Consider the following 8,265-nt stretch of genomic DNA (forward strand, 5'->3'; position numbering starts at 1 on the left):
ATTCCCCAGGCGGGTCTCGAACCCACGGGCTCAGGCAATCCACTCACCTCAGCCTCCCAAAGGCGCAGGATTACAGGCTGAGCCACCAAGCCCAGCTAATTTTTTGATTTATTGTAGAGATGGGGGTCTCACCAAGTTGCCCAGCCTGGTCTCAAACCTGTGGGCAGACAATTTTCTCGCCTTGGCCTCCCAAAGTGCTGGGATTATAGGTGTCAGCCACCACACCCAGTTTATAGGTGTCAGCCACCACACCCGGTCTAACTGAAGATTTTTTAAAAGTTAATCAAAATAATCTTTATACATATTGTATTTTCTATTAAAAGCAAACTAGCCTTAAATTATATCTTGGTTAAGAGTATTTCAGATTTACTTTCTTTTTTTTTTTTTTTTTTTTTTTGAGTGGGAGTCTCACTCTATCGCCCAGACTGGAGTGCAATGGCCACTCCCAGCCACCACAGCCTCGACCTGCTGGGCTCCGGCGATCCTTCCGCCTCAGCCTTCCAGGTAGCTGGAACTACAGGCGCGCACTGCCACACCTGGCTAATTTTTTAATTTATTGTAGAGATGAGGGCTCACCAAGTTGCCCAGGCGGGTCTCGAACCCGCAGGCTTGGGCAATCCACTCACCTCAGCCTCCCAAGGTGTGGGATTACAGGCCGAGCCACCGAGTCCCATTCAGATTTACTTTCATATCAGTATTTTTAAAGGACAAAATTAACAAAATCTAACAAAACAAATTTTCTTTTCTTTTTTTGTTTTTTTGAGTTGGAGTCTCACTCTGTCGTCCAGACTGGAGTGCAGTGGCCGCTCCCGGCCACCGCAGCCTCAACCTGCTGGGCTCCGGCGATCCCTCCACCTCAGTCTTCCAAGTAGCTGGAATTATAGGCGCGCACTACCACACCTGGCTGATTTTTTGATTTATTGTAGAGATGAGGTCTTGCTGCCGAGGTGGGTCTCGAACTCGCGGGCTCAGGCAATCTACTCACCTCAGCCTCCCAAAGGCACGGGAATACAGGCTGAGCCATCAAGCCCAGCTACAAAACAAATTTTCTAAGGACAGCCTGGCACGTAAGTATTTTCTTAGTTGTTCTCTAAGTGTGACGTTGATTTAGGAAGATTTCTTTTTTTGAATCAGAGTCTCACTCTGTCACCCAGGCTGGAATGCAGTAGCACACTCAACGGCCACTGCAGTCTCAATCTGCTGGGCTCAGGCATCCTTCCGCCTCAGCCTTCCAAGTAGCTGGAACTACAGGCGAGCGCCACCACGCCTGGCTAATTTTTGATTTATTGTAAAGATGAGGTCTTGCCATGTTGCCCAAGCTGATCTCGAACCCATAGGCTCACGCAGTCCTCTCACCTCGGCCTCCCAAAGTGCTGGGATTACAGGCTTGAGCCCCGTGCCCAGCCCAATTACTTTAAATTTAAATAGCCACTTGTGGCCAGCGGCTTGTATATTGGATAGTGCAACAAGTGTAGCATCTTCTACCATAAACCCATCCACTCATGAGTCTGCTTTTACCTGACAAACTCAACAGCTTACAGGGGAGAGAAAAATTAACAAATAAACAAAGATGTTAGCAGTATAGTAAGAGGCACCCTTTGGTTGAGGAAGAATGGCCCCAAAGCGTGGCTGAAAACTCCTCATCTTCTCCCTGAAAAAAAAAATACAAGGTGGGGAATTCATTTCAAGTCCCCTTTAACCAGCCACTTGAGCCTATTCCTCCTGGAATTTACGCAAGTAGTCAGACCCAACCAAGGCCCCACTAATGCAATCCTTTGTCTAAAAGGCCCAGCCCAGAGATATTGTTACTGAAAGGATCTGCATGTTTCCTAATGCCAATGCTTATTTTCTTCTCTTGGGGGGTTATTTTCAAGGTTAATTTTATATTTTGCCCAGGAGCTGTATCTTACAAATAAGATAATTTTTTGTGATTTTTAAATTAATGTTCTAAATTATCTAGATTTTAATAATTAAGCTTTTAGTACTAATAACTTCTGGCAACCACAAAGGACTTTTTTTTTTTTTCTTTTTTTTTGAGTTGGAGTCTCACTCTATCGCCCAGACTGGAGCGGCCACTGCAGCCTCAACCTGATGGCCTCCGGCGATCCTTCCGCCTCAGCCTTCCAAATAGCCGGAATTACAGGCATGCGCTACCACGCCCAGCTGATTTTTTGATTTATTGTAGAGATGAGGTCTCGCTGCCCAGGTGGGTCTCGAACACGTGGGCTCAGGCAATCTACTCACCTCAGCCTCCCAAAGGGATGGGATTACAGCCTGAGTCACCGAGCCTGGCTACACAAAGGACATTTAAAACAAACATGACCTAGTTCTCTGAGAATCCCATTTAGAAAAGTTCCTTGTCTGTGGAGTAAAGTGCTACCTTCCCCACAAGTAAAAACTCTTCCTGGCTGGGTGCAGTGGATCATGCCTATAATCCCAGCACTTTGGGAGGCCGAGGTGAGAGGATTGCTTGATCCCACGGGTTCAAGACCAGCCTGGGGAACTTGGCGAGACCTCATCTCAACGATAAATCAAAAAATTAGCCAGGCATGGTGGCGCATGCCTATAGTTCCAGCTACTTGAAAGGCTGAGGTGGAAGGATCATCCAAGCCCAGCGGGTCGAGGCTGCAGTGGCAGTGAGTGTGCTGCTGCACTCCAGCCTGGGCAACAGAGTGAGACCCCCACTCAAAGAATAGATAAATAAATAAATAAGCTCTGTGTCACAGACTGATATTCTACAGAGCATGTTTCCTAGGACATGAATAGATGTTCCTGAAAAATAATTCTTCTGTACTTACAAGTTTGAAGAATTCAAGGCTAAGCCATACCTAGTTACACGGATTTCTTTGCTACAAACTGTGGGGATCCTTACCTTGGTAATGCACATTGTGACAATCATTGTGATAATGTACATTGTGAGAAGAGCAAAGAGTCTGATCACAGACTTCTTTTATTCCTCAGCAATACAAATAACTTCTTCCAGAACAGTGACCTACAGAATACAATTTGGTAAACACCACATTAAAAAATGAGATCATGATGAGTGGTGTTGAAAATACATGATAACCTATTATTTTCTGGCCTATTTCCTCAAGCATAACTAACTGATCTTGTCACTCTAGCATATGTGACCATTACCAAATGCTGCATTCTTCAGCCTTCTTTGCGACCAGGTGTGGGCATATGACCAAGTTCTGGATGATCCCATGTGGCATGGAAGTGACAAGGGCAACCTTTAGTTCATGTCTATAATCAGGAAGCTGATTTCTTCTTTTTCCCTTCCATGGGCTAGATTGTAGATGTAAAGGGGTGAGCCAGCTCTGACCTGTGGAGGCATACAGCCCAGTAAAGGATGGTGGAGCAACTAGATAGATGGAACTTGGATGCCTGGAGGACCTTAAAGTTATCTTACTCACTCTCAACTGCCTACCTGCTAGAAAAGCAAACGTTTCTTTTGAGTCCTGTTGTACTGTGGATCTCTGTGTGCAAGCAGTTTTACCTGTGTCTTATCTTGTCCAGGGGTGGGCCAGACCAATGCAAAGTCTCTTAACGAAGAGATTGAGACACTAGGAGATGAATGCTGTTGGAGGCACTCAGAAAGAAATGCTCCAGAAGCCCCCTGGCTCCCATGGTTAAAACCTGGCTCCCATGGCTAAAACCTGAACTAGAACAACCATACATGGATGTGCTATATGTCATACAGCATGACAGTGTGCTCATATTCTCTTGGCTTGCCATTCACTGATTCTATTTCTGGTTAAAAATCCAGCTTTGACATCACCGCTTCCATAAATAAAGATTTTCCAGACCAGGCGCGGTGGCTCAAACCTGTAATCCCAGCACTTTGGGAGGCCGAGGTGAGAGGATTGCCTGAGCTCAGGGGATCGAGACCAGCCTGGACAACTTGATGAGAACTTGTCTCTACAATAAATCAAAAAATAAGCCGTGCGTGGTAGTGCACACCTGTAGTTCCAGCTACTTGGAATGTTAAGGTGGAAGGATCGCCAGAGCCCAGCAGGTCGAGGCTTCAGTGCCTTGAGCATGCCACTACACTCCAGCCTGGGTGACAGAGTACAGACTCCGACTCAAAAAATAAATAAATAAAGATTTTCCTGATGATCTAGATGGAAATCATCTTTCCGTCTTCTATCTGCACATAAGGTATATTCCACTACTCATTTGGTACTTCCTTACTCCCTTGTTTAAGGCCTTCTGTGTACCTGTCTTACCAGCATGCTTATGCCCTCTCCAGGCACATTCTCTTTTCTGTATATTGTAACTCTTGAAAAGCAGGTGTGGTAGCTTTTGTATGTTTCGTTATATCTAACCTTCATATTTCTTATCCTGCTAGTACAGGTACTCATAGTAGTGGTAAATGAAGTATAGGAAGCTAGCTGTCATTGTCTTCATGAGAAGTGATGGTCTATGCCAGGGGTTGGTATACTTTTTCTGTAAAGGTTCAAATATAAACATTTTAGCTCTTGTGGCCTATGGCCTCTGTCCCAACTACTCAACTGTCATTGTAGCACAAAAGCAGCTGTAGACAGTAAGTCAATGGCCAGGGTTGTGTCCCAGTAAACTTTATTTTCAAAAGTGTAGGCTGGTTGTGGTGGCTCATGTCTGTAATCCCAGTACTTTGGGAGGTGGAGGCAAGAGGATTGCCTAAGTCCAGGGGTTCCTGACCAGCCTAGGCAACACAGCATTACAATTTACAGTCAGAATGTTTTTCTTCTCCAAACCTTTTCCTTTTTTTTTTTTTTTGTTTGAGTTGAAGTCTTACTCTGTCATGCAGGCTGGAGTCCAGTGGCACCATTATGGCTTACTACAGCCTCCACCTCCTGAGCTGAGGAAATCCTTCTGCCTCAACATCCCAGGCAACTGTTTTTGTTGTTGTTGTTGAGATAAGGTCTTGCTTTTTTGCTCAGACTAGTCTCGAACTCCTGGGCTCAAGTGATCCTCCCATCTCGGCCTCCCAGACTGCTGGAATTATAAATATAAACCACTGTGCCTGGCTCCAAACCTTTATTTAAAATTAATTTTTAAAAATATATTTTAAAAAATTGATTTTTTATCTCTGTTGTTTAGAGTAAGCTATGCTACTGAAACCAAAGACCCAACAATATTTAAACTTTCGTATTCTTTGAGTCAGTTTTTTTTCTCTCTTGGGAAATGGTTCTGAGGTAGACTCTACAGGGCAAGCAACAGCTCTGCTCTACACAGGGACCAAAGCTTACCTGTTCCTCTGTCATTTTCTACATGTACCTTCCAATCTCAGCAGCACACAGAGTTTTTTTGTAGTCTTGCAGAGTACTGTGGGCTAGGTCTGGAATGTTACATATCGCCTGTGCTCATGTCCCATTGAATATATTATTTGACCATACTTGGCTACAAGAAGGCTGAGATATGTAGTCCTAGCCAAGAACCACATTCCAGCTAACACTTGATTCCTGTAGAAAAAGGAAGAATGGATTTCAGTGGACATTTTGCTGTACGTGCCACAATCCCCTTGTCCAGAAATAGGATAGTTTTGTTTTGGGGGATGCTGAATGTCCAAAGCACTGTAAAGCCTCATTTATGGTGACACTTTATTTCTCCTTGAAAAACTTAAAAAGGAAATGGTGAAATTTTAGTTTTTTTTTTTTTTAATTTTAGCATTTTTAATTTGGATTAGAACAGGTACATTTGAGACTTTGTCGGTTTCATTATAAGTTGCCCTCCAGGCTGTACCTTAGTAGGAAAAGGTATAGTGTCACTTGTACACTTTAAGTTAAGGAAGAGAGAAATGCATTCCAGTGGTTCAATTAGAATTTGAGGCCAAACTCAAGTTTATGCAATGATACCTGATAAGAAAGAAAATAAATCTAGCTGAGAAAAGATGCTGGCAACATGGTTTAAGGAAGGACTTACTTTAGAGGAATAGTGGTGATTAACAGCTAAATGAGCAATGATAAACGTTGTAAAAAGTATCTTGCATATCTAGTATATGAATTTAGTGGCATTTGATAGGTTAGTTTATTATAAACATGTCTAAAAGAAGGAAATCTTAGATACTTAGGATGATTGAAAAATGTTAACTTTGTGTTAGAATAATATAAGTTTTAGTCTATACGAGGGGTGCCAAAAAAATGTATAAACATTTTAAGCGATATTATCTATGTATTACTTTTAGTTTACCATAATGAAGTGTCTGGACTCTGATGGTAACCACTTTGAGTACCTCTTGTAATTGCAGAAGTCAAATATGACTTGTATTCATCTTTTGTTATCGGTATATATTTTAAGTATTGCAATTTTAATACAGTTTTTTTCTTTCTTCAAATGTGTATACTTTTTTTGGCACCCTTTGTATAGAATACTGAGAGTAATCCACTACAGGTCAGGGCGTATTCAGAAAAATGTTTATTAGTATGACCTTATATAATGTTTCCTCACTCTGTTCTTTACTTGATCACATCATTTTTGGCTTATACACAGGTTTTTTTTTTTTTTTGAGTCAGAGTCTCACTCTGTTGCCCAGGCTGGAGTGCAGTGGCACGCTCACAGCCACTGCAGCCTTGACCTGCTGGGTTCAAGCGATCCTTCCGCCTCAGCCTTCCAAGTAGCTGAAACTACAGTCATGTGCCACCATACCCACCTAATTTTTTGATTTATTGTAGAGATGAGGTCTCAACAAGTTGCCCAGGCTGGTCTCAAACTCTTGGGATCAGGCAGTCCTCTCAGCTCAGCCTCTCAAAGTGCTGGCATTATAGGCTTGAGCCACTGTGCCCCGCCTGGTTTTTTGTTTTAATTCATCAGATTTGGATGTCACTGTTGATGAGTCTTAAATATATAACTTTGAGATAGAAATGGTTTCCTTTCCCAGTGCTTTTCCCAGCACTTCAGTATAATTATTGTTTTACATAATGAAATGACAATCTCTCGCCCTAGATGTTTAGGGATTTCTTGAACTAGCACGCCTTATGTAATTGTCTGTGAAACATTAGTCAGGTTTCAGTTAATGAGTTGTCCTAAAAGGCTGTATGTAACATGTACATATACATGGAATAATGGAAGTATTTACTACTAGTATCATTGATCTAAACATATTATGAACAATATCTGTGCCTGGTAGTGTTAAAACATAAACTATCTGTGCTAAAACGTAAAATATCTGAGCCAGGCATGGTGGCTTATGCCTGTAATCCCATGGGAGGCCAAACCAGGAGGAGTTCAGGAGTTCGAGACCAGCCTGGACAACATAGCAAGACATTTTCTCTACAAAAAATCCAAAAATTCACTGGGCATGGTGGCACACACCTGTAGTCCCAATTACTTAGAAGGCTGAGGTAGAAGGATCACCTGAAGCTGGTAGATTGAGGCTACAGTGAGCTGTGATCATGCCACTGTGCTCCAGCCTGAGCTACAGAGTGAGACACCTCAAAAAAAAATGAAAAGATGTTGAAGATTTATATAGGAGATGATTAAGGGGTCTGCATATTTTAAATCTGGTAAAAAGGAAGTAAAAGAAAAGCAAGATCTTTATTTTCAAATATCTGAGACAGTATCGCATGGAAAAAGGTTGCCACTGTGTTGCTGCAGATCACAGAGATTATTCCCAAGACTGGACAGAATATAGGCAGATTTCAGCTCAGTTTAAGAAACTTTTTGGGCCAGGCACAGTGGCTCACACCTGAAATCCCAGCACTTTGGGAGGCTGAGGTGAGAGGATTGCCTGAGCCCACAGGTTCGAGACCAGCCTGAGCAACTTGACGAGACCTCAGCTCTATAATAAGTCAAAAAATTGGCTGGGCATAGTGGCATTCCAGCTACTTGGAAGTCTGAGGCGGAAGGATCTCCTGAACCCAGCAGATCGAGGCTGTGGTGGTCAGGAGTGTGCCACTGCCCTCTAGTTTGGGTGATAGAGTAAGACTCCAACTCAAAAAAAAAGAGAAACTTTTTGTATTCATTCTGCTGTTCACCAGTGGACAGGCGGCTTCTTGAAGTACAGAAAAGACTAGAACTTTGAGAGAAGCTGGAGAAGTGCTGGAAAAGCCATCAGCATGCTGGAACCTGGCACTGGAGGAACCATCTACATCTATGCAACAGGAGCCTGACAGTGAGCCCACCAAAACAGGAAGCAAAACCTTTTTTCTTCCTTCAGCATCTCTCCAGTGCCTGCTACTGAAAATCTTCGGTACCAGCCAGCAAAGGAAAAGTATTTAAAGGCCCGAGATTCATTTTCACAGAGCAGTCAAAAAGCGTGAACTTGGAGTAGTAGACAGACAA

Source organism: Carlito syrichta, unplaced genomic scaffold, assembly GCF_000164805.1.
Source record: "Carlito syrichta isolate Samal-C Ts95f unplaced genomic scaffold, Tarsius_syrichta-2.0.1 Scaffold317361, whole genome shotgun sequence".
NCBI classification, from domain to species: Eukaryota; Metazoa; Chordata; class Mammalia; order Primates; family Tarsiidae; genus Carlito; species Carlito syrichta.